At 40.1% G+C, this 27,511-nt stretch overlaps 1 protein-coding gene across 6 annotated transcripts in view; it reads right to left on the bottom strand.

Moving 5' to 3' along the window:
• C11H2orf88 (chromosome 11 C2orf88 homolog) overlaps positions 1-27,511 on the bottom strand; it is a 122,615-nt gene that overhangs the window by 8,990 nt on the left and 86,114 nt on the right. The window contains exon 2 of one of the 6 annotated variants that reach the window (XM_011718309.2): positions 25,303-25,427. The exons of 4 other annotated variants lie outside the window; for them this stretch is intronic. The gene's annotated coding sequence lies outside the window, so the exon portion shown is untranslated. Of the gene's footprint in view, positions 1-7,759; positions 7,778-25,302; positions 25,428-27,511 lie in introns of those variants that run through there. One more of the 6 variants, XM_071073078.1, reaches the window with a different exon arrangement.

The following is a 27,511-nucleotide window of genomic DNA, read 5'->3' as shown; positions in this document are numbered from 1 at the left end:
AGTAAAGACCAAGATAGCTCCTTCCCAGGGTCTCTGTTTCTCTCTTCTCATTGCCCCTGTCCTTGACCTGATCTCTGGACTATCAGCAAGAACTTGATGGCCCAGACCTTCCCAGTCTCCCAAACAGGTCTCTGGGTACTACTGCTCCAGGACTAGCTGTCAAATCTGGCCTTCAAGTCCTGTGTTGGGAAAAATGACACTGATATATTCATGTAATTAGGTAATCATCTGCTCCAGTAACTAGCTATCTAATGGAACTGCTCATGGCATGTTGAGAAGGTGCAATTGCCTTAATTGAATGGGATTAGTAAACTGCCACCACATATTTGTTAATCAGATTTTCGTGCTATAGTTTCCATTCCACAGAAGCCTCTTAAGTTTTATCATGAATAAAAAAGCATGATCCTTAAAGTAAGGGCCAAGGGGGAAAAAAAGTTCATGTGCAGCATCTACTGTTCATGGTAGCAGCTGTTTAAATACTTTTAAATACTTAAAAGGCAGTTACAATACAGAACTTTAAATACTTAAAAGGCAATTACAGTACAAGCCTGCACGCCATTGAAGAACAAACTTTGTATAATTTCAATCACTCCTAATAAGATAGTTGATTCATAAGGAGGAAATAAAGTTTCAACAATGTTAGCCATTAATGCAAGTCAGTGGCTAGGCAGCTATGATTAGCCTTAGCAGGTGTGATCAGCTGTCCTGAATTAATTTTTAGTCTTATTCATTTGGGAAGTTACTATGGTCATCAGTTGAAGGTGTGATACATTAAATGCTGCATATCAACCAGGAAAAGTGTTTTGGCCTTCTTGTCATTTTAACTGGCTAATTACAGAAATATAAAATGTTTAAAAAACACAGTTTCTCAAAAATATTTAAATCAACCTTTTATACCTTAGTTCTCAAGATACACCAAAAAACTATCAGAGCATCCCTTAACCATCCAACCAGTCTATATTGAGTGTCTACTATGTGTTTGGAACCTGTGTCCATAGAATGTAAGTGCTTCCAAAATTAACAATCAAAAGGAGAAAGAGAATATAATTTATTCAGGCTGTAAGAACATCTAACAGTGCCCTTCCACCCACCACTCCCTCTCCCTCTGTCCCCTACCCCTCAGATCACAATGCACAGACACATACATACACATTACAGTCATACATGACGAAAAGAAAGCCCCTTTATGTGTTTCAATGTTATTTGAAGCCTCAAAGCACTAAAAATATAGAATGAGCCCTGACAGTATCCTCAGGAAGAGGTCTAGCAACAACTGGGGCTTCTGTTGGGTCCGTCAAAGAAAAAATGTGATTTACTGCAGCTCCCCACCTTTTTTCCTCCTAGAGCCAGGTTCTCAGTCCATCGCCTGGGCTGGAGTACAGTGGCCAGTTGTGGCTCACAGCAGCCTCACAAACTCCTGAGTTCAAACTGTCCTCTGGCTTCAGCCCCCTGAGTACTTGCGACTATAGGCACATGCCACCATGCCCAGGTAATTTTTTATATTTTTTGTAGAGACAGGGTCTTGCCATGTTGCCCAGGCTGGTTATGAACTCCTGGCCTTAACTGATCCTTCTGCCTTGGCCTCTCAAAGTGCTGGGATGATAGGTGTGAGCCAACATGCCTGGCTAGCCCATTCTTTGTAGTTCATTTCGTAGCTGTGTTCCTCCATTCTGGGTGCATTGTCATCAAAAGGAGTAAATTTCTTGGGAATATGCCAGTGGAAGGTATCACAAAAAGGCCATAATTTGGACATAAGCTAGACCCAAACACAAAACTAGCCGGAAAAAAAAAAAAAAAGTAACTTCCAAAATCTGCTCTGTAAACGAATAGGCTGTAACTCCCAAGAAGTCCATCTTAAACACTAGATTAACAGAGATGGCTTATTTTACCTTTGTCCCATTTTATGTCATATTCTTAAGCCTTTACACAGGTTTCTAATGCCTTATATCTCAAGTTATGGCTTAAAATTGGTTTCACCCTGAATTAATGTAAATATGTAATAAAAACCATGTTATAATCTTTCAAAAAGTTTTTCTTTCCAATTTCAGTGTAGATGTGATTAATAGAAATACCAATTCATTAAAACATAACTCAAAGTGGGCAGATCACCTGAGGCCAGGAGTTCGAGACCAGCCTGGCCAACATGGTGAAACGCTGTCTCTACTAAAGATACAAAAATCAGCCAGGTGTGGTGGCAGGTGCCTGTAATTCCAGCTACTCAGGAGGCTGAGGCACGAGAATCGCTTGAACCTGGGAGGCGGAGCTTGCAGTGAGCCACTGCACTCCAGCCTGGGCAATAGAGTGAGACTCAGTCTCAAAAAAAATAAAAATAAAAAATAAGTATAAAAAATATATGTAACTCAGTTTCTAGTAATATGTTTGTCATTATGTGTTCTCTAATAATGGATACTGAGAAAGAATATACTTTCTTGTAGGGCTCTGTGAAAACTGGACAGTAAATGGAAGTCTTTGTACTGGGAGTATTGAGAATCATTCACTTGGACTATAAATTCACAGCAGGATCCAATGACACTGGTTAAACAGGCAAACAGAAATGGACACAATTTAAACGTAATGTTCTTAGTCTTTCACCAAAAAGTAAAAGCTACAAAATACTGTAAATACGACTTTGGTCAGTATGAAGGTCACCGAAAGAACACTACTATAGGGTCCTTAGAAATGGAGAATTTGGTTTTGTCCTCAGGCACTTAGAGCACACACAGTGTACAGCTGCTCACTGACAGGATGGGCTCAGGATGACTCCATGTGGTCACTCTTGGGGCCAAAATTTCTCAATAGAGTGGCAGAGAAAATAACCTTGTTAAGAAATGAGACAATGGAGACAATGTTTGAGATTCTAATAAACCTGAATAAAGCGGTATGGTATGATTTTATCTGTAAACTGGGCTCTACCTCAGTCATCTAAAAATTGTGATTTTGGTCAGGCACGGGGGCTTACACCTGTAATCCCAGCACTTTGGGAGGCCAAAGTGGGTGGATTACCTGAGGTCAGCAGTTCATGACCAGCCTGGCCAACATGGTGAAACCCCATCTCTAATAAAAATTTAAAAATCAGCCGGGTGTGGTGGCACACGCCTGTAATCCCAGCTATTAGGGAGGCTGAGGCAGGAGAATCGTTTGAACGTGGGAGGGAGAAGTTGCAGTGAGCCGAGATCACGCCACTGCACTCCAGCCTCAGTGACAGAGCAAAGACTCCGTCTCAGAAAAATAAAAATTGTGATTCTATATGTAAAGCATCTAGAACTTCCTTGGAACATGGAACATGTTCTGTGTTATTTCCATTCCTTCTCTCTCCAGTGTCTCCTAAAGCTACTAACATCTAATTATTAAGTGTTCTATTATATCTCCAGATTATAATTGAGGAAAGAGAAGTATAATCTAAGAATGACAACAGTAATTTAGGATTTGGAACAATTAGATGATAGACTAACTGTTGAACAGGAGATAGATGTCTTAAGTCCAGGTATCAATACTTCATCTTATTTACCAGGTCCTCCAGGTAGAGGATAAAAACCACACACATACTCAAGCAGGTATTTCCCTAAGCCCTTCTGGGTGTCACTCTGGCTACCAGGTGGCTTCATCTGGCCACTCCTGTTTATGACCATGAATGTTGACCTTCAATCTGCAGCAATTCCTCCAGCACCATAATATAAATCCTCACAGAAAAATGAAAAGGAACTCTGACCAACTAGTTAAGAAAACCTGATCTAGAACCTCTCCTCGCTTTATCATTTTGTTAAGTTGGCAGATAAGCCCCAAATTCTAACCACCTCCTTGAGTCACATTTCTTTTGCAAACTCCTGTGCATATGTGTGTTTAAATCTGTTCTATTTATGCCATTACTCTTTTATCAGTTTGATTCACAGGCCTTGGTCACAAACCTAAGAGGGTAGAAGAGCATTTTTCCTCCCCTACAGATTCAATTTCTATTAGTCTTTATTAAAACCACTTCATTTTAGAACAAGTAGGAGGCATAAATTAATAAAAGAGTGTTAAGTGCTATGCGCTGAATTAAGTTCTAGGCAGCAGTATATGTAATTTCGAGCACTGAAAAGAATCATTACTCTGGTATAGAAACATGGAAGAACATAGTGTTCAAATTCACTAGGACTCTAGGTCAGAGGACCAAGAATTCAGAAAATTTTGCCATTTAAAGTTTCATAGTTCTTTCATGATCCATATACTCCACTTCTTTACCTAAGGAGTTATTGTAGGGCTCTTATTTTCTGTGGCCAACAGTACAGTGTCTCGGGGGGAAGAGAGGTACATTTAATATAAACATTTTTTTAAAGCCCTGTTTTTACCCAATGGACTTAATTTCTCACTAATACAAGGAAATTTCCTCTCCCATCAAGTGAGTCTGCTTGGCTCACCCATGCTCATTTCCTACTCCTAGTCCTCCTTTAAGCTGAAACACACCACCTCGCCTTTATCTCCACCCAGCACCCTTTTTCCTGTTCCCTACTTAAACCCAAGTACTATCTTTGAGGATAGGGGAAGCCCCATCTCCTTCCTGCAGACTTCCCAGTCCTCCTCCCACCCTTCCTCAGAATTCTGTTCTTGAACTGAAGTCTCGTCTTTAATGTATAAATGCTGTCTCCCCAAATGAGATTAGATATTCCTCAAAGGCAGGAGTTTTTTTTTTTCTTTATTTTGTACAGAACAGTTCTCTACATCAAGGTGACTAATGAATGCTTATTAAAGTTTTCCCATTTGTCAACTCTCCATATGCCTGCAGTATGTTAGATGTTAGGAATAAAACAGTGACATTTCCATAGTTCTGCCTCTTGCAGGCTGTTTACATGCAAAGGCTACAAACTTGCAGTAGTGTTTGGGCCAGTGCAGTGTTGAAACTGTTCTGAATTAGAATACTTCTAAGCTAGGCATTCACTCTTGGGGTCACATATCTGTTACTCCCTCCCATTCAGCTTCAGTAATTTATGTTACCTTCAGCCCCTTGTGAAACACTCTTAATTTTACAACTTTTAACTTACAAGGAATAAATTCATTCTTAAAATACAAGGCTCTTCGCATGTGAGGTACTGATTAGAGTTATTTACTACTGCCAAAACTTTCAACATTATAACACCTTGAGTGGTTCTATTTCTCAACCACCGACTTAGTGCATGTTGTGCATAGTATACTTACTATATGGAAAATGTAGTAAGAAAGGCTCATTTTTAAAATTCTCAAATCCAAGGATAGATGGCGTATTAACTAATGAGAAAGAAAACAAAACTGCTCAGCAACTGTTTTGCTGCCTTAAAAGCAAATGATTTCAAGCTGGAAAGCATGGAAACCTCACTAAGAGAGAACTAAGGTGCAAGAAGAAGAGGTCACTTTAAAAGAATCCATGCCTTCACATTCTGGTGAATTATATTCCAGGGTACCAGGAGAACCTGCGGATGTCAGCACAGAACTATCCTGGCAACCTCTGGAAAAACATGGAGAAGAAGGGCAGCCTCAAGAGGCTACAGATTCAAACACAACTTTTCCCCCCAGTGTTTTTATTTTTAATATTCAAAGCTAAAGGAAAGAATTAGAATTCCTAGACTTCACAGACTAATAGTTTGACATCTATCTCTAGCAAAATTCAAACTTAAACATTAAACCAGGAACAATGGGGGGTGGGGAGAAAGACTGGGGATTTCTAGGAACTAGCAGTGTGCTAAGAATCATTCATTTTTAAACTCATGTTATTTACTTTTGTGGTAGATCAGGGAATATGCAAGATCTTTACTTGTCAGCAAGACATTTTTCTCATAATGTCTTTATGGAGAAGACTGCTCTATGGACTAGAATAGTTTGATAAGAAAGGGCTGAGTCCAGCTAATTCATTAGTTCAAGCAAAATCTACTGAAGGCCAACTAGATTTCCAGCCAGTATTGTACCTGGCGCTTTCATTACTTTGAATTTTAACAACCACCCTGAAAGGCAAATGTTACCTCATTTTATTGATACTGAAAATAAGTTTCTCAAGGTCACAAAGCTAATAGGTATCAGGGCCAGACTCCAAAACCAGCCTCCAAAAATCCAGGACCATTCCTACTGTGCCACAGGTTTCTAGAGGTACCACAATCATAGCAAAAGAACATGTCCTATCTATTGTCAGTGACTTGAATGTCTGGTGAATAAACTCAGCAAATGTGTAGGTGACACAAAACTGAAAAGTAGAATTAACATGATGAATGACATAAGATGAAAACATCTATCTAACAAACTGCAAACCATACAGAGGCTTTAAGTAATACAAGCCAACAGAAAAAAAAATCAGATTCAAGAAATGCTTAACTGCATAATTAAAAAATTAATAAAGCCTACCTTTATTTTTGTCTCCTTTGCTTGACAGCAAAGCACATGGGGTATGGAGGTGAGGTTTTTAGTCAACTTCTGTGTATTTACTACAAATGCCAATTAAGCAACAGATGATTTCATTTGAAGATGGCAACTCATTGCACCCTGCACTGTTTGGGTTACACTGACTTACTGAATTCAATTTTAGGCTAAGGATCTTTAGCACAGAGAAGGGTCGTGGGTAAGGAAGGAAACATAAAAAACTAGTATTTATTGAAGATAACTAACATTTACTGACTCCTAGGCACCTCTACTAAGTACTTTATTAAGATTATTAATTTAATCCTCACAGTAACCCTAGGGTTAGACAAAGCATATTATTCCCATTTTACAGATGAGAAACTGAGGCTCAGGGATCTGAAAGGCTGTCAAGCAAAGGAGACAAAAATATTATTTTGTATCACTTTAGACCTTTCGTTTCTTAACTATTTTTGGGTCACGGACCCTTCTCAGACTCTGACTAAAGTTTCAGATCTTTTTTGCAGAAAAATCTTGTTTCTAAGTTCACAGTTGGAGCGCTATTCGCCAGGTAGGACTAATGAGAAACAGGTGCGGCTTCCTAAGGGGTTGTCAGTTCAGCGTAATCAAGGCCTTGCTAACAACAGAAAAGGAGGAACCCCTCAAAATGTAATGAGCTCCCTGTCACTGAAGTGTTCAATGAAAATGTGGCTGGCCTGTCAGGAGTGCTATAGAGGAGATAATAAAATGGATTGGAGGTTGGTCTACAATTTTAAAGCACCCTTTTGTTACAAGATTGTGTGAACCTAAATAAGTAATGCTTATAATTTTTGTTTAATGGCAAAACAAAATTAAAACAAATTATTCTTCCAGACCATGCTCCTTGAAAGCAGAATGCATAAATAATGTTATTTCCCATCTATTTATGATAGCCATATTAAGTGCTTGAAAACAGCCTCATCCAAAGGGAAAAAGAGCCAACTGTTGATCTTGGTTTGATTTATACTTTGTCATAATACAAGTAGATTCCATATTCCTCTGAATTCTTATCTAAAAATTTCCCTGAGAGAGCTGTCACATACACTAGATCCTAAAAAGATGGTCTTTGATAAGAACCTTTACTAGTTTACAATTTTATGTTAACGTAATCCCCTTAAAGGATAGGGGAGGGACTGGTGTCAGACCAGAGACATAAGCGAGACAACGCCAATTGTTCTGCTTTGCTGCTTTGACCCCTTCACTCATGGCAGGATCTTACCTGTCTACTCCTCTTAATTTCTTATTTGCATCATTTCACCTCAATATTCAGCCTCCCACAGCTCCAAAGAGCACAAGAGCTAATACTTTGCTCATGATATGCCATTCAGAGCACAAGCCTGACAGCTTGGCATATCAATGCAATGTTCATGAGCAAATCTCTCACCTGAAAATCTTCACTCACTCTTCAGATAGGAAGCAGGGTGGAATTGCAACTCATAATGAGGTTCCTTTCATTGGGAAGCCCAGAACAAGATTGAGGCGGTGGGGGCTAACTCTTCTCCATTAGGGGACGGAGATGTGAGGCTCTATCCACGGCAGCGGGCTGAGAAAGGTCTCGTTTAATTAAAGCCTCCTGTAACTCATGGGTTTCTGCCATTGAAAAATCTAAAAGGCACAGCTGACAATGACCGACACACTGTCGCCCTTCATCAGTCACCCACCTCCCAGATGTTCACTTACACATCGCCTGGCAGCTGCGCGCCCATGGCACGTCCGGACAGCCGTGCGGACCCCGGAGGCAGCCTGCGCTCAGGCCCGGGGCGGGTCTCCGAAGCTCCCGGGGCGGGGCTGCAGGGTAAGGGGGGCTTGCTGGCGTCTGGGCGGGCGGCAGCTGAGGCCCGGCGGGGGCAAAGTGCAGTCCAGCTGCCAGGGCAACGGCGCCGCCTTCTCGCCGGCGCCCGGCTCAGCCAAGTGGCAGCATGTGGAGGACGGGGCGTCCTTCGGCTGCGCTCGGGCTCCCGGCCCCTCCTCCTGCCGTCGCCGCCGCGCCCGCCGCGCGCTCCTCGCGGGTTTGCGCCCCGCATCCGGCCCCCAGACGGCCGCCTAGGGGCGCTCAGCTTCAGGGCGCGCCCTCTGGGAGCGGCCCACGAATTTCGGGTGGCAGAGGGTTGCCTGGATACTTCCTCAGGCGCAGGGTCCGAGGCAGGGACGGGCGGGGCGGAGCTGGGTTGTCAGCCGGTCGGTCTGGGCCACCACCCTCACGCCCCCCGCAACTACCAAGCAGCTGCCGGCGCCGCAGCGGGAACAGACCCGCAAAGATCAATGAAAGCAGAAGCCAGTGAGGCATCGCAGAGGTCAATGAAAGAAAGAGCCAGGGAGGCATTTCGCTGTCCCGGCCCCTGGCCCTGCCCCTGGTCTCGGCCACCTGGGCTGCGAACTCTCCTGAGCTCCGCCCTGGTGGGAGGGGGCTCTGCCCTCCAAGGCCTCTCCCCCGCGGGGCCTGCCTTGGGACAACAGGTGCTAGGCCGCGGCGCTGAGCCGGCCTGCAGGGGGCCCCGCAGCCTGGCCGCGGCCTTCCCAGCTAAGGGTTCCGCGCTCGGGCCAGGCTGAGCTGCCAGACCTGCTTTGACCTGAAACCCCACTCTTGCAGAGCTAGGCCAGGGATTCCGCCCTTCCCACCTCATTTGCACCATGAGTATGCAAACCAAAAGTGTTGGAAGTACTTAAACATTTAAAGGACACATGCATTTTATACTTTTCTATACAGAAATACTCAAGAACATTTTCCAAGCTTGTTTCTCTTTCAAACAAAGTATCTCTAAAGGCCATTTTCTCACTTTTTAAAGCATTGAATATCACTGCCTCAAAACATGGCCATTATTCAGTTACATTTCCCCGCACAATCCATGTGATGCCTGCATCTGCCCAGCATGATTCTTAGCAATAGTGAAAGTCCCAAGAGCACTACAAAAGAACCATTATTTTCCTTGTGTTCTACAACGGATTATTCAATGCAAAATTCATGCTTGAAGGGACCTTAGTGATAATTTTGACTCCACATTACAGATGAGGACACAGAGGCCCAGAGTTCAGCAGTACAACGAAAGAGAATGGAACTTAAAAAACCAACAATCTATAAACTGAGACTTAGCTCTTTGAAGGTACATTATAGTAAAAAATAAACCTAGATTGCAGAAGAGTTGAGAAATGTAAGTTATACAAAAATCTAGCGCAGAATCTCTTAGATTTTAAATGAATCAAGCATTCTTATTTTTCTCCAGGCTTAAATTAGCTAAAGTTATATTCAAACGCAGTGGCCCAGAAATGTAATTTTTCTTCATGCTAGTATGATTAATGGGATTGGAGTTGGTACATCCTGGCAATCATAGAATGTGAGTATACCTATACGAATTGATTTGTCTGATAAGTATCAATTTTTTTTTCTTTTTTTTTTTTTTTTTGAGACAGAGTCTTGCTCTTGTCACCCAGGCTGGAGTGCAATGGCGCGATCTTGGCTCACTGCAACCTCCACCTCCCAGGTTCAAGCAATTCTCCTGCCTTAGCTCCTGAGTGGCTGAGATTACAGGCGCCTGCCACCATGCCAGACTAATTTTTGTATTTTTGGTAGAGACAGGGTTTCACCATGTCGGCCAGGCTGGTCTCGAACTCCTGACCTCAGGTAATCCACCCGCCTTGGCCTCCCAAAGTTCTGGGATTACAGGTGTGAGCCACCGCGCCCAGCCAGTATCAGTTTTAATGTATACAAATTGATTATACTTACATAAAACAAATTATTCAGTTCTATGTATTTCAGGCACACCATGCTAAATAGTTATGCTCAAATGCAAGGTTCCACTTATAGGCCTAGTTCTTCACTTAAGTTATATAATTTTCTTGTGCTCTTCCTTCCCCAGCTTTAAACTTCTATCAACCTAGTGCTGGAATCATCCTTAGGAGACCCCTGGGTTCCACACTGAGGGGATGGTGTCAGTTCTTGATGTGATCTAGGCAGAGGAGACACTTAGAAATTTGTGTTTTTTACTTCCCGGTTACCAGTTCAGAAGGAAAGAAAAAGTGGGTGAGAAGGTCTCTGGCCTCCATCAAAAGAGAAACCCATGAACTTGCAAATTTCTTTCACTCAGTTTGAGAACAAACTGGACCAAGTGTTAGTCCTAGTCAGCCTTTGGTCTACAAATGAAGAAGGCCACGAGGGAGCGAGGCCTACACACCAGGCCGAGCTGCTCCTGCCAGGCTGGAGCCGGACCCTTCCTTCACCATCTCAGGGGGCCAAGGCGATCAGGTCTGGCAGGGATGACTAAGGGAGAACTAGTCTGGCAGGGATGACTAAGGGAGGACCTAGCCCGTGGCCTCTGCCATCTGCTTGGCTGCCCTCATGGGTGTGCACTGGAGAGAGTGGAGCAGGGGGGACAAGCCTGGGGCTGGTGGGGAGACGGCACTGCCACCCTTCTGTGGGCGGCCCTCTCCGCTCTCCTCTCTGCGGGGCCTCCCTCAGGTCCAGGCCAGTGTGAGCAGATCCTTGCGGGTTGGGCCTGGAAAAGAGCCTTGACTTCTCTCCTCAGGGCTGCAGGCCATGCTTCTGGTCAAGATGGTGCCATGTAAGACTTGGAGGGAAGATGCGTCGAGGGAACATGGCGCCCTCTGCTGCTGGGATTCGGGAAAGCTGGCTCTCCTCCCAGCCGCCCAGCCTAGAACTGGGAGTCAGGGCACAGCATTTCTGCCCCTCTGTCCTCACCTGGGCTTGAACAAGGATAGAGGCGACAGGAACCAAGAACTCCTCAAACTGGTAGTGGCAGAGACCAACTGCAGGATTTTGAAAGTGCTGATACAACTTTTTAAAAGCTGGGGAATGAAGCTGGGGTGAGGAAGGACCCAGCAATGGCCTGAGGTGAATGTGGTTAGGGTGAGGGGCTCTAGCAAGTGTTTAGTGGCTTTGTTTTCTCCAGAGTTCATGGAAGTAAAAGCCATAAAAACAGCAATGATAAAATCCTGGAATTTGTACGTAAGCAATCTCACCCTAGGGTCCATGCTGTTGACAGGAAAGAAATACTGAGCTGGATTGAGGATTGCGTGTTAAATAGTAAACTTGCAGTTAACAGAATCAAATCAAGGCACTCACTTACTCTTTGCTCTGTAAAGAACTCCCATTTCCATCCCCGGCCCCAAGAAACTTCCACATCAGACAGACCACAGAGGTACATAGCTGACTCCCTCCACTGGTTTCTCTACTTAAAGGAGCACCTTTAACTTCCATTTTTGCCTCAGGGAGACCAGTCAGAGCTTGCACCTCTGGGAGAAGCAAGGGAGGTTATGCCAGTGAGGCAGAAGGGACCTCGTTTCTAAAAGTACTCTAAGCAGTGAGATGATGTGACCTTGTCAGGAAGCATCCAGGCCCTGGGATTCTTACAAGCATATCAGAGAGTCAAATGTCTCAGTTGTTTTCTGATAATGAAGTGGTGAGGACTGGAGAGGGAGTTGGCATAGTTTGCGAGTGTTCATTCAGATGGAGACTAGAGAACTCATGTACGCTAGAGAGAGGTAACGCAAATCAGAGAAAAGATTTATAAAGAATAGAAAATGACACTAATTCCCCACCTGCTCCCATCACCTCCACCCCTACACCCAGAACTTATCTCAGGTTACAAAATAAAAAGCCAAAGCCAACTGAGCGGACAGATGAAAATTTAAATGCAAACAAGATAAACTTACTGAGGAGACAGAAAAAAAAAATACCATTATGGGATATGAACCCTGATAGAACAGCACATAGGTATGACCATTGAGGAAAGTCATTTTGAGATTCTGCCTCTTCGTTTCTCATATAATAATAGTCCACTGGTCTAGGGAGAAAAAAAAACTTTTAGTGGTTATTGGAAAACATGGCTATTTCTTACATATATTTCTCATTGATCCAGGTTTTATGTGCTAGTTTTTGTGTGTTCAATTTAAAATGATCTCTCCCAAACAGTGAACTTATCTCATATTTGCTAAGATTTTATTTGGATTTGGCTGAGAGGCCCAGATATCTTCTCTGAGTAGGCAACAGACACATTTTCATGTCAGACTCTAATTAAGGTTTTAGGATAAAAAGCTTTAAAAATTCAGAAGCAAAAATGGTGTTATTGATTCTTTAACACTTTCTGTAACTCAAGACACCTAAAAATATTTCTTGATGAAGAACTAGGAGTAGGTATGAAAATGATGTCTTGGCTGGATGCAGTGGCTCACGCCTGTAATTCCAGCACTTTGGGAGGCCAAGGTGGGCAGATGACGAGGTCAGGAGTTTGACACCAGCCTGGCCAACATATTGAAACCCTGTTTCTACTAAAATTCAAAAAATTAGCCAGGCATGGTGGCAGGCACCCATAATCCCAGCTACTTGGGAGGCTGATGCAGGAGAATCGCTTGAACCTGGGAGGCAGAGGTTGCAGTGAGCCAAGATCACGCCATTGCACTCTAGCCGGGGTGACAGTGCGAGACTCTGTGTCAAAAAAAAAAAAAAGAAAAGAAAAGAAAGAAAGCAAAAGAAAATGATATCTTTGCTCCTGAAATTTTTCCTTAACTCTTTTTTACTACTCCTAGTTGTTTCTATGCCCAAGCAGGCTTTAAAACCTTGTTGTGAACCTTAATGACACTGTGGGAAAGACCTCTTCTTATTTACCATTTTCCCAGTATCAAATTGGAAATCATTAGATTACCTTGTATAGGTACAGCCAAACAAGTGAAAATGTAAACCTACCAGCAGAGTTTCTGTTCTAGTACATTCTGTGCTACTGTGACAGAATACCTAAGACTAGATAATTTATAAAGAACGGAAATGTGTTTTCTCACTGTTCTGGAGGATGGGAAGTCCAAGATCATGGCATCAGCAGGTTTGGTAGGTTTTCTGGTGAGGGCTGGATCCTCCAGATGTGGGGAACCCTAGCTAAATGCTGCAAAAAGCCTCGTTTAAAGGGGTCTTAATCCCATTGACAAGGGAACAGCTCCAAAGGCCTAATCACCTCTTAAAGGCCCTACCTCTTAATCCTATCACATCGGCAACATCTCAATTTTGGAGGGAACATTCAAACCATGACAGTTTCCCATAGTATTTTAATATATATCATGATATGATTAAAAGCTCTTATGAATTAAATTTTCTAAACAGTACTGTAGGCCATTGTAGTCTTATTCATTATGTCACTGAAGTGAGAAGTGATTGACATTATCTTCCTTATGTGGAAGACGAAAATCAAATAGCCCCTCCAAGCTTCTCATTCTTGAAGAAAAAAATTCTTTAGTTTTTCTCACAGAATTTTCTTTACTCCCATTTGTCAGGCTTCTCTAGACCCATTCTGGTTCTCCAAGTGTAACTAAATGTCTGGCAACCCAAACTAGGGAACAGTTCCAAACAAGAGTTTAATGCAGAGCATGACAGTATTGTGGAACAGTATCTCCTGACCGTGTCATGTATAATCCAGTTCTGCTCATTATATTTACAACTCTATAAGCTGTCAACTATACTGTCAGTCTATTTCCTATCACTTGTTTGCTTCTTAAAGTTGTTCTGCATTCATTTTTCTGTTGAGTTTGCTCTTTAAGTTTACTGATGTGCATCTGTCAGTAAACAAGCCTCATGTTCCTATACAAGATCTGTCAAAAGATCTTTATGCTGAACTTAAATACATTTTGAAATCTTTAAATCATCATTAATAGACACTATATTTCTATGGTATAAGTAGATTTAACAATCCCCAAAGAGGTAGACATGCCTGGAAATAAAGAAGCTTCTGATATTGTTGTTATTGTTGTTGTCTTTTATGGTTACCTATATTTGTTCTACCATTCCCCCCAACCAAATTCTGAGCATCTTGAGGATAGGAACTATGTGCTCTGTGTAATCTATGTATCTTATGTACTTATTTCCAGCACCCGACATATGGAAGGCATGAAATGTTTGTGGAGTTGAGCATGATTCTTTGCTTTGGTACTTTATATCATTTCATCTCAGTTTAAACAGAGAAGAAAAGCATTACTGCTTAGGCCCATGAATCCAAACTTCTATAAGTCTTCACCTACATTTATTTTGATAACCATTTTTGGCGTTAAGATGGGACCAACTTTTATTTGCTTACAAATGTGAATATAAGACATAGTTAAAAATCAGATAAATACTGCAGTAACCATTGGTCCAAAATTTACTATTTCAAATTTCATATTATATTGCATGTTTTGTTTTTTTACTTAGGGCATATGTGCCTTTCAATATGAGTCACTTTCCATTGTCTCACTGCCTTGGGTGTTAAAAACAATCTGTCCCAATTTGATCAAAATAGTTTAGCTTCTCCCTGGAATTATGGACTTTCACATATTTATTAGCTCATGATTTTTAAATTAAATATTTGACTAATATACCTTGAAAGGGGGCATAGCCACATAACTGAAGACATTAGAATATTTATCCTGAAGAAGTTAAGGGGAATGAGAAGAGAGATCTGAGGGGTATTCGTAGGGACAAGGGACTGTATTTAATCTACATTGCTCTGACAGGCAGTACTAGAACCAGCAGGAAGAAGTCATGGCAGTGTTGGAAGTAAATGCTCAGTGCCGCCAAGTGAAAATAGCACTCAGGCAAAAGTTTTCTCAGCAAGGCAATTTACTTATATATAAGGGTGTGTTTTGCAGATGGAGTAATTGCGAGAGCACACTAGACAAGGGAGGGGAAGGGAGCTTATTCCTAATGCAGCTAGTCCCTACTATGTCTTTCCCCAGGTAGGGTTGGACCACACAGTCTAAGCTAATTCTGATTGGGCTATTTTAAAGAGAGCAAAGGTAGGAGCCAGAGTGGCAGGGTGAGTAGTTTTGGTGGGAAGGATGGTTACAGAGCAGGTGACTAAGGATGACTAAGGACAGAGCAGGTGACTAAGGATGACTAAGGACAGAGCAAGTGACTAAGGACAGAGCAGGTGATAGAGGGTAGGAGGGGGTTGTTTACTGAAACTAGGGACAAAGAGACGTAAAGAACAAGAAAGACTTTGAGATGGAGAACAAAGAACAGGGAAGCTGAACATACTGACATACTGGTTCTTTGGAGAGGAACTCAGAACTCATTGTACTTAACAATTTTCTCCGTCTTGAATTTTAAAGGAAGTTAACAGGCTAAACTTTGAAGAGGAATTTACTGTATCCTACAGCAGGAAGTTCTGGATTTAATTAAGAGAGGACTGTCTATTGGTTATAATTTAGAAGACGATGGTCTGGTTTGTGAAATGGTGAGCTTCCCCTTCAACCAGAAGTCAGGTGATCTATCTGGGAAGCTATGAGGGAGATTTTTACAAAGAAGAATAAAATTTCTCAAAGCCAAGATTCTATCATTTTAGGAGTTGTTTCACAATATAAATTCATATGCACTTGGCATTTGAAATGCATTCATCCCAGCACTACAGGCATTATCTTGACGTCTTACAGTATATGCCCTCTATGAGGACAGAGTGAGTTCTGCTGTGGTCCTTGGCTAAGGAGGCAGTTTTCAATCTTTTGAACATTTTTCCTTAGAAAGCAAACCAACTGCCAAATGTTGAATGAATTGGTACTCACGAATTCCAGATAATTCAACATAAGAAACTATCTATGTAGTCGTATTTTATGGTGTGTGATATTTCACCTAACTGCTAACCTTATTGGATATAGTGGAGAATTAACTCTAACTTAGAGATAATAATAATAATTAGTATTTATTGAGCATCTACTATGTGCTGAGAACCATAACAGCCCTTCACATGCCATCTCATTTTTATTTTATTTATTTAATTTTTTTTTTTTTTGAGATGGCGTCTCTCTTTGTTACCCAGGCTGGAGTGCAGTGGCATGATCACAGCTCACTGCAATGTCTGCCTCCGGGGTTCAAGCGATTCTCCAGCCTCAGCCTCTAGAGTAGCTGAGATTGCAGGTGCCCACCACCACGCCCAGATAATTTTTTTGCATTTTCAGTTGGGATGGGGTTTCGCCATTTTGGCCAAGCTGGTCTCCAGCTCCTGACCTCAGGTGATCTGCATGCCTCAGCCTCCCAAAGTGCTGGGATTACAGGCGTGAGCCACTGCACCTGGCCATGCCATCTCATTTAATCGTCACACTAGCATTGTGAGGTATGTATAATTTCTGTTTTAAATATGAAAAAATGGAAAAAGTAAGGTAACTTAATATGTACTAGAACTTGAATTTGAACCCAGGCCTGAGTCCAAAGCCAGTGCTCCTTCTATTATTCTGTGTTGCTTTCCAACATCTCAGGTGTCCTCAGAATGGCCTGCTAAATCTGGCCCTAGTTCTAGGCAGCAAACCTCCTATCTAATTCCTAATCCCTTAATTGTTATGAGCAGTATCCATTGTAAAGGTGTGGAGATTTGGAAAAATGATGGGTTGTCAACAAAACTAGTAGACTTCTGATGGTAGAATATTTGGCTTGAATAGGGCGATAAAGTATTCTGAACAATGATATTTTCTAGGTTTTCTGTATTTCTGGACAAGGATCTATACCATGGATATTATATTTCATATTACACGGGCAATTCCAACATACAGCCAGCCACAGAGATAAGATAGTTATAAAATAACTAAAGTGTAGCTATAAGCAAACAAACTAGTAAATGCATAATAGTGGGAGAGGACAGAAAATACTGTAAAATGCAAATAACAGGTCAATGAGAAGTGGGTAAGTTTGGATCGTGGGTAAGGCTATATGCACTCATTCCCTTCTTTCAACAATTTAAATGCTAAGATCTTAGCATTTAAATTGTTGAAAGAAGGGAATGAGTGTTAGCATTTAAATTGTTGAAAGAAGGGAATGAGTGCATATAGCCTATGCCAAAGAACAGGTGTGGCAACGAGCATAGAGCAGATAGAACACATATGGACGGGAAAAAATGAATCTATGAGAGAATAAACTAGCAAAGCATGTTCAACCCGCTGGTGCCAAGCTAGGGTGATTTGTTAACATAAGTAACAGACACCCACTGAAAGTTCTTAAATTGTAAAAATGATGTAAAAAATTGTTCTTGAATAGATTTAGGGTTAATCTGGCAACTCTGAGCATGTGGGTAGAGATCAGTGGCATGAACCAATCATGCCACAGAAATCCAGATGAAAAAGTATATTGACCTGGCCTACCACAGTGCCTGAGACAATAACGAAGAAATCAAAGAAAATGTTTTGTTTCCCCAGCAAGTTATTTCCTCCCCTAAACTTAGTCTATTTGTGGATATTCTTGCCACTAACTACCAAGATCTGAAGCTCTTAAAACTTAATGGAACCACTGTCCATTGAGTTTAAGTATTTCCAGTAATATGAATTTTTTTTTCTGGCCAAAAAAAGAGAAATAAATATCCACCAATTATATATGTATTGAATAGAGTTGAAGAAAAATGGAATCACGTCAGTGCTCAGGAAAGCGAGGTAAAGTTATTAGCTGAGACTGTGAGAACTAAGAATTTTAGAGAAAGGCTTGTATTTTTTGAACTTATAAAAAAAGTTTACAACACAGATTGATTATACTTGTAGTCAGAAAAAAAGTCCAATAAAATGATTTTCATTTTGAAAAGTTGAATAGAATAGTTTTGGATTACCTCTAAGAAAACCATGATCATTTTAAGGGGTCCTTAGGTGGGAATGAGCTACTAGTGCAGTTTTCTCACCTCTTTTGGCCTCATTTTCAGGCCTTCCTTCACCTTCAGTAAAATATTTGAAACAGTATGAGAATTGCACTGTTTTTTTTTTTAAACTTTTCTTCTATTTTACTTGCATTTTGTAATAAAGAATTGGAATTATTGTTACAAGAGGCAATTTATGGATAACCCATTCTCTATATGAAAGGACACAAGGTGCTTGTTTGATTGGCTTCCTAGAGGTCTTTCTAAGAACCCAAATATACTTCCTGGTTTTGAACTAAATTACCATCTCAATTTAAAGGACTAGCCACCAATTAAAGACAGTTCCTGGGAACCCATCAGATAGTTAAATTAAAATTTTATTTCCCAAGAGAGTGGTTAGCTCAGTTCCAAAGATAGTTCAATTCTTGAGACATTGCTACTTTATCTGATCTAAGACTACCCAGTTTTTATGTACAAGGAAGTTCAATGTACACAGTCTCTTATCAACATTCCAGACTCCCAACCAGCCTGATCTGAAAACTGAGTTTGACTCTACACATCTAATTTATGTAAAGTGATGAGAAAATAGTGAATCTAACCTCTTTATCACAATACATCATCCCAATTTGAGATTACATGTGAACAATTAGGCTGCTGTCTCATTAAAAAAAAAGCTTCATAGGAATTTCTATGATTAATATCAGTTATCTTCTCTTTTCTAAGAGCAAAATTAAAACCCATCAATATGACATAGTCCATCTTTGGGTCCTGGTTGGGGATGGGGGATGGGAGGCAGCGGATGAGGAGACAGAAACATAAGGAAACTAACATTGCTTGGATTGAATCCCCAACAGCAAAAACCCGAAACCATGAAAAACAGGTAATAATATATGCATACATAAAAGATGAAAAAACAGTTCAGAGAGCTAAGTATGTCTCTTCCCAGTTCCAAAGTTGATGTTCCTGGCAATATGCCACTGACAGAGAAAATCTATACCACATCTGATCATAATAAATAACTCAGCTAGGAATCAGCCCTGTAAGTCTATGATGGCCTAAGTGTTTGTGTTCCCCCCTGCTCCCAAATTCATATGTTGAAACCCTAATCCCCAATGTGATCATGTTTAGAGATGGGGACTCTAGGAGGCAATTAGGTCATGAGGGTGGAGCCCTCAGGATGGAATTAGCACCCCTATAAAAACAGAAACCAGACAGCCTGCTTGCCCTGGCTCCTTGACAGCCCTCACTAGAACACAATTGTGCTGTCGCCCATGATCTCGACTTCCCATCCTGCAGAACCTGGACATAAGTTTCTGTTGTTTAAGGCCACCCAGTCTGTGGTATTTTTGTTACATTAGGTTGGTGCAGAAGTAATTGCTGTTTTTGCCATTACTTTTAATTGCAAAAATACATTTGAACAGCTCCTATCTTCTTGTGTTCTCTTCTTCAAGGACAAACAAGTGTCTTGGCAGGCTTAATTTCAAAACAACCTGTACCAGTTTAAGGCTATTAATATTTCTCCCACAGAATCACATCTGATAAGTCTTGCCACTTAAAGCCATTTGTTCTACTCTTACAGCATCCAGCTAATATGCTGTATCTTAAGCCCAAACCACCTAAGCCTAATCAGTGTTACCACGTGGAGTCATGCTAACCCAAGTCCCCAAAGGCAAATGCATATTACCTCACTGAGGGAGTAGCTGATCATATTTCATAATGCTTAAACATCTTCTCCTAAAATGTGGTGGAATAGGAAATGCAAATATCCAACTTGGCTTCCCTGTTATTTGTTCATAAGAAGCCTGGCTACCTAATTCTCTAATGTCAAATTTTGGACCTTTTCTCTATCTTGTAAATCACAGCAAGTGTTAGTTACTCTGTTATCAGTGAAACTGAGAAGGTCAGGCCCTAATCTTCCATATCTTTATCAGAGTGCCTCATGCTCTTAGTGAGATAGTCCCTCACATTCAGAGCACCTCACCAGCTTGAGCTGCAGGATACAAGGGACTATACAGCAATGCTATATGATATGGTTTCGCTGAGTCCCCACCCAAATCTCGTCTTGAATTCTCATGTGTTGTGGAAGGGACTCGGTGGGAGGTAACTGAATCATAGGGCAGGTCTTTCCTGTGCTGTTCTCCTGACAGTGAATAAGTCTCATGAGATCTGATGGTCTTGAAAAGGCCTTCCCTTGTCCAGCTTCCCTGGACAAGCTCTCTTTTCTTTTGTCTGCTATCATGTAAGATATGCCTTTCACCTTCTGCCATGATTGTGAGGCCTTCCTAGTCATGTGGAACTGTAAGTCCAATAAACCTCTTCCTTTTGTAAATTGCCCAGTCTCACATATGTCTTTATCAGCAGCATGAAAATGGACTAATACAGTAAATTGGTACCAGTAGAGTAGGGCACTGCTGAAAAGATACCTGAAAATGTGGAAGCAACTTTGGAACTGAGTAACAGGCAGAGTTTGGAACAGTTTGGAGGGCTCAGAAGAAGACAGGAAAATGTGGGAAAGTTTGGAACTCCTAGACTTGTTGAATGGCTTTGACCAAAAATCCTGATAATAATACGGACAATGAAATCCAGGCTGAAGTGGTCTCAGATGGAGATGAAGAACTTGTTGGGAACTGGAGCAAAAATGACTCTTGTTAGGTTTTAGCAAAGAGACTGGTGACATTTTGCCCCTGCCCTAGAGATCTGTGGAACTTTGAACTTGAAAGAGATGATTTAGGATACCTGGTGGAAGAAATTTCTAAGCAGCAAAGCATTCAAGATGTGACTTGGGTACTGTTAAAAGCATTCAGTTTTATGAGGGAAGCAGAGCATAAAAGTTCAGAAAATTCGCAGCCTGACAATGCCATAGAAAAGAGAATTCCATTTTCTGAGGAGAAATTCAAGCCAGCTGCAGAAATTTGTATAAGTAATGAGGAGCCAAATGATAATCCCCAAGACAACAGGGTGGGGAGGGCAGTGGAGGGGTGGGGGTGGGATGTCTCCAGGACGTGTCAGAGGTCTTCACGACAGACCCTCCCATCACAGGCCCAGAGGCCTAGGAGGAAAACATAGTTTTGTGGGGCAGGCCCAGGCTACCCATGCTGTGTGCGGTCTAGGAACTTGGTTCCCTGCATTCCAGCCACTGCAGCCATGACTAAAAGGGGCTAAGGTATAGCTGGGGCTGTTGCTTCAGAGGGTGGAAGCCCCAAGCCTTGGCAGCTTCCACATGGTGTTGAGCCTGTGGGTGCAAAGAAGTTAAGAATTGAGGTTTAAGAACCTCCACCTAGATTTCAGAAGATGTATGGAAACACCTGGATGTCCAGGCAGAAGTTTGCTGCAGGGGCAGGGCCCTCATGGAGAACCTCTGCTAGGGAAGTATGGAAGGGAAATGTGGGGTTGCAGGCCTCAGAGTCCCTACTGGGGCACCACCTGGTGGAGCTGTGAGAAGAGGACCACCATCCTCCAGACACCATAATAGTAGATCTGCTGACAGCTTGCACCGTGTACCTGGAAAAGCTGCATACACTCAATGCCAGCCCATGAAAGCAGCTGGGAGGGAGGCTGTACCCTGCAAAGCCACAGAGGCGGAGCTGCCTAAGACCATGGGAACTCACTTTTTGCATTAGCATGTCCTGGATGTGAGACATGGAGTCAGAGGAGTTCATTTTGGAGCTTTAAGATTTGACTGCCCTGCTGGATTTTGGACTTGCATGGGGTCGGTAGCCCCTTTGTTTCAGCTAACTTTTCCCATTTGGAACAGCTGTATTTACCCAATGCCTTTACCCTCATTGTGTCTAGGAAGTAACTAACTTGTTTTTTATTTTACAGGCTCAGAGGCAGAAGGGACTTGCCTTGTCTCAGATGAGACTATTGACTGTAGACTTTTGAATTAATGCTGAAATGAGTTAAGACTCTGGGGGACTGCTGGGAAGTCATGATTGGTTTTGAAATGTGAGAACATGAGATTTTGGAGGGGCCAGGGGCAGAATGATGTGGTTTAGCTGTGTCTCTACCCAAATTTCACCTTGAATTCCCATGTGTTGTGGAAGGGACCCAGTGGGAGGTAATTGAAACATGGGGAAAGGTCTTTCCTGTGCTGTTCTCGTGATACATCTCATGAGTACTGATGGTTTTTAAAAGGGGAGTTTCCCTACACAAGCTCTCCTTTCTCTTCTTGTCTGCCACCATGTGAGACGTGCCTTTCACCTTCTGCTATGATTGTGAGGCCTTCCCAGTCACATGGAACTGTAAGTCCAATAAACCTGTTTCTTTTGTAAATTGCCCTGTCTCGCATATGTCTTTATCAGCAGCGTGAAAAACAAACTAATACCCTATATTTTTCTTATATTTTGGATGGTATCCAAACTTGCTGAACTTTCAATAATTCTAATACATCATCTGTAATTTAAAAATTTTCGATGTAGACAATGTTCCATCAAATAAATAATTGGTCTTTCCTTTCTAGCCCTGATGTCATTCATTTTTCTTTTCTTTTTTTGCTGGCTATAATTGCATAGTAGTAGCAATGGCAGAATTATTTTTGTTCCTGCTTTTAAAGGGAATATTTCCATGTTTTACTACAATGTTTGTTGTAGGATTTGGCAGTTAAGAAAATCAGATTAAGGAAGTCCCATTCTATTCCTACTTTCCTAAGATATTTTTATGAATGGGTGATTTTTAAATAAGTTTTTCCATCTGTAGAGATAAGCAAATGGTTTCTCTACTTTGATCTGTTAATGTGATAACTTATATAGATTTTCAAATGCTAAATCATTTATTCATTTCTAGAATAAACCAAACTTGGTTGTAATTCTTTTTAATACATTGCAGGATTTGGTTTGCATATGTATTTTCTTATTTTTGTATTATGTTCATGAGTGATATCAGCCTATAGTTTTTAAACAGTTCTCCTGTATTGGTATTAATGTTATAATGGTTTTGTAAAATGAGTTGGAAAGCACTTCATTTATTTTAGTCTTTGGAACAGGTTATATAAGATAGGAACAATCTGTTTTGCAAAAGTGTAGCAGACCTCAGCAAAAAAAAAAAAAAAAAAAAAAAAAAAAAAAAAAAAAAAAAGTGAATTTTTTTTTTTTTTATTCCTTCACATTTTCAAGTTTCACACATGCTGGGTCAATTTTGGAAATCTGTATTTTTCCAGATGATTTCCCATTTTCCCTAAGTTTTAAAGTCTATCAGCATTACATTGCTCATTTTATTCTCTCATATTTTATTTAAATAACTGCTTTGCATGTTTCTCTTTTTCATTTATAATATTAATTTCTTTGTTCACCAGTGCTTCTTATATAATATTCCTTTGTTCTAGATTTAAGTTTCTTCTGCAGTTAGTACATTCTTTAGTAATCTTTCTGTCAAGATCTAAGTGGTAAACTCACTCTTTTTCTAAACACAACCTTCTTTGACATTCCTTCTGAAATATTTTAGCTGGCTTTTCAAGCCTAGACCAATAGGAATGTTCCCTTGGCTCTTTGAAGATATTATTCCTTTCCTTCAATTCCTTTGTAGGTAATCTTTATAGTTTCTTTAATATTCTTTCTTATATTTGGTGCTCTAAAATTTTATGTGTAGGTATGGGTGTTTAATTATTCTGTTTGGAATCTGCTGAGTTCCTTAAATCTGAGGATTAATGTCTATCATCTAACATAAATACTGTTCAGCTATTATCTCTTTGACTATTGCCTCCCCCCATTCTCTCCTCCTGGAACTTCTCTCTGACATATGTTGGACCTTCCCATTCTACCTTCAATGTCTCTTAACTGCTCATATTTTCCATCTTTATATCTTTGTGCTGCATATTGAATAATTTCTGTAAATTGAAAGTTCTATAAATTGTCTTCAGCTATGTCTAATTCTCAACTTAGGTCATGCTTTGGGTTAATTTTTGTTACTGTTATTTTTTTTTCATTTCTTGAAATTCTACTTGGTTTTAGTTTTTGTTTTGTTTCATTTTGTATTGTTTTTGAGATTGAGTCTTGTTCTGTTGTCTAGGCTGGAGTACAGTGGCAGGATCTCAGCTCACTGCAACCTCTGCCTTCCAGATTTAAGTGATCCTCCTGGCTCAGCCTCCCAAGTAGCTGAGAGTAGAGGCGCCCACCACCATGCCCAGCCAATGTTTGTATTTTTAGTAGAGATGGAGTTTCACCATGCTTGCCAGGCTGGTCTCAAACTCCTGACCTCAAGTGATCCACCTGCCTCAGCCTCCTAAAGTGCTGGGATTACAGGTGTGAGCCACCAGGCCTGGTCTCTATTTGGCTTAACTTTTTAAATTTAATTCTAATGCTAATAATATAATCAGGGTTCTGGTTCTTATAAGATGAAATAAATGCTTCTGGAATTCTTTTATACCGTAAATGAGAGGAAAACTTGGGGCAACCACGTTGGGAAATGCTTAGTATTATCACCTAAAGCTAACACATACCTATGATATGACTTAGAAATGATAATTTTTAGATGTATAACCAACAAAAATTGTGCACATGTACTCTGAGAGATAAGACTATCCATAACATCTGTGTTTATAATAGTTCCCAAACTGGAAATGCCTGCTAACATTAGAATATCTGGCAAATATTGTGCACTCAAGGAATGTAAGTTTTATTTTTATTCATTTTTATCCTATGAAAGTTTTTCCATACTTTGTATATTCCAAAAATCTGCCCATCTGAGAACTAATAGCATTCCTCTAAAATACCTGATTAAATATATTTGAAAATGGCTGAATAATTCTTAACTGAAGAATTATTAAACATTTGTGGTAGATTGAATCACTGAAAAAATTTATTTTCAAGTACCAATATTCTAAATAAATCACAAATAAATTTTATTTGCCATTAATTAATTAATTAATTAATTTGAGACAGAGTCTGGCTCTGTTGCCCAGGCTGCAGTACAGTGATGCAATCATGGTTCACTGCAACCTCCACCCCATGGCTCAAGCAATCCTCCCACCTCAGCCGCCCCAGTAGCTGGGACCACAGTGCCAACATGCACAGCTAGTTTTTTGTATTTTTAATAGAGACAGGGTTTCACCATGTTTCCAGGTTGGTCTCAAATTTCTGAGCTCAAGTGATCTGCCCGCCTCAGCTTCTCAAAGTGCTGGGATAACAGGCATAAGCCAATACATCTGACCGATTTGCCTTTATTTTTAAGAGACATACTTTTATCACACTATAATAAAGCCTTTTCTTCCTATTGAATCGCAGGACTAACTTTTTCAAATAGATATCTTGTAAGGAGACAAAACAATTTTTAAATGAATTTTTTCACTATAAATCACCAATTAACCTATTCTGTCTCGCAGTTAAAAGAAAGAAAAAAAAAACCCTGAAGTTACCAGGTTCACTAAACTGTCTCCACCAGTCAGTCTCATTCAGTAGCTGTGAGCCCAATATATGATTTCTGTGTAGACCACAGTGCCTTGCTTTTCAGTGCTTCTCATGTTCCCTTTCTAAGTGAAGGCTGAAAAAGATTTAATAGATGCAATCTGAATCCTAAAATCACTGGTTTAAAAACTTATACAATGCAAACATATGAGTACATGGAACTTAGTATAATGTTATTGGTTAAAATTCATGCATATTCTTTCTGGAAAATGGGGAAATGAGTCATTCAGCTAGTAGTAAAGGGCCTAGTTATACTAAGTCATTGATTTAGATCTTTCCCCTATCTTCCTACTACATTTTATGTATGTATCAATAACAATAAATAATTATAATAAATTGTATTTAGTATCCTCACTCAAATGGCAGAAATGATGTATTTTAAGTATTCCCAGTTCCTAGTTGAGTGCCTGGTAATCAGTGGGAACTCAAGATATGTCTGTTAAATAGATGAAAACTAAAGGAAGTTGTAAATATATTAGGAAGTACTGTGAATTTCAGGCTAAGATCTCAGATTTGTAAATCACAGGGCAAGACTCCATTTTATAGGACTTGATATCTCCTGGATGATCTAATAAAAATCTAATTTCTACAACTATAAAATCAAGAAACACATTGGTTGCATAATGTTTACATCAAGATGATCCAATAATCTGGCGAGGTCAATCCTGAAACAGGCTTATGCATATTTAATATAATGCACTCCACTTGCTTTTTAACAGTATTTGCTTATATAAGAACTTTTGTTCTTTTATTTTGGGTAGAATATGAAAAATAGATTTACTCTCAAATATCTAGACAAATATATAATTTCTCAGCTATAAATTTACCTTCATTTTTTTCCAGGCAAGAAATATTCTTGTTAAAATATCTCCTAAAAAAATTGCTTCCATGTGCTCAATGTCTTAAATAAGAAAACTCCAAAGGAATCCTCTGATATGTCCATCAGAGCTTAAATTTGAATTGTATTTATTATTGTTAAACCTTAAATAAGGCTCTTAAATAAGCAGCTTACTATTTTCCTGGTATTTTATTAAGTAAATATGGGAATATTATCATTCCAGTTTTACTTATGGAGAACACAAAAGAAATAAATCCTTATTGCCTTACCTCAATAGTCATAAATGTAGTAGCAGAGATTACAGTAGGATTTGCTTCTCTCTTTTGTGAGAAGCACGGTATTGTTTTTGTGGCACTATTAGCAATTCTACTTTTTCCCCAAAGCTTCTTTTCATTGACTTTTAATTACAAGCTTCTCTTCTGTACATATTCAACATTATTTTGGGCCTTGTTTTCCTTCAAAAGATTTTAACTCTGTTTTTCCCCAACTTAGACTACTTTTACTGAGAGTGGTTGGGGAGAAGAATATTCTGCTTAAACAGAAAGTGATAAAATCAATATGTGTATAAGCAATTTAAAATATTACTGTATTAGAATTTTTAAATTACTCATATTTACAAGACAATAACTTCTCTATTTCCTTTAAGCTATCCTAATTAATCTTGCTTATGAATCTTCTACTCTACTAGTCATAAAGAAGGTAAGGGTAAAATTATGAGAAGAAAACACATTTGCTCACATAATCATCTTAATCCAGAGGTATTCTCTGGATTTAAATGTCATGCCCTTTGCACCAGAAAGGAGCATCCTAGGTCACAATTACTTTGAGGAAACTTGATTAATAGAGATGTCAATTATAAACTAGGTGAAATGTCTACCAAAAATAAACACCTTGACTTTAGGATAGTTGATCTGAAGCCATTTTCTTCTTTCTGGCAGTGATTAGAGAATAGAACCAGTAGTCTCTAAGTCGCTCCTAGTTCCAGATAATAAACTCATATCATCTGAATATGGGTCTTTGCTTTTTGGTGGCTGAGAGGGAAAAAAGTGAATGCAACTTGTTTATCCAAAAGTAAGTGCAGAACACATTCCTATTTTAATGAACTGGCAAATATTTTCTTATCCAATAAGAGAATACTTCTACTGCTCAGTTCCTGCTTCTGCATAAGCATCTGTAATGGGGGATCAATACTGAGCTACTGCATTTTGTCTTATAACTGATTTCTAAGCCAGGAGTCAAAGGCTGATGAAAGGTCAACAAAAATAAAAATAAGGATATTTTATGTTGAGTCTAAGAGATCTCTCTATAAGATGACATGACAA

Source organism: Macaca nemestrina, chromosome 11 (assembly GCF_043159975.1).
Source record: "Macaca nemestrina isolate mMacNem1 chromosome 11, mMacNem.hap1, whole genome shotgun sequence".
NCBI classification, from domain to species: domain Eukaryota; kingdom Metazoa; phylum Chordata; class Mammalia; order Primates; family Cercopithecidae; genus Macaca; species Macaca nemestrina.
This window is presented reverse-complemented; position numbering and strand designations above follow the sequence as displayed.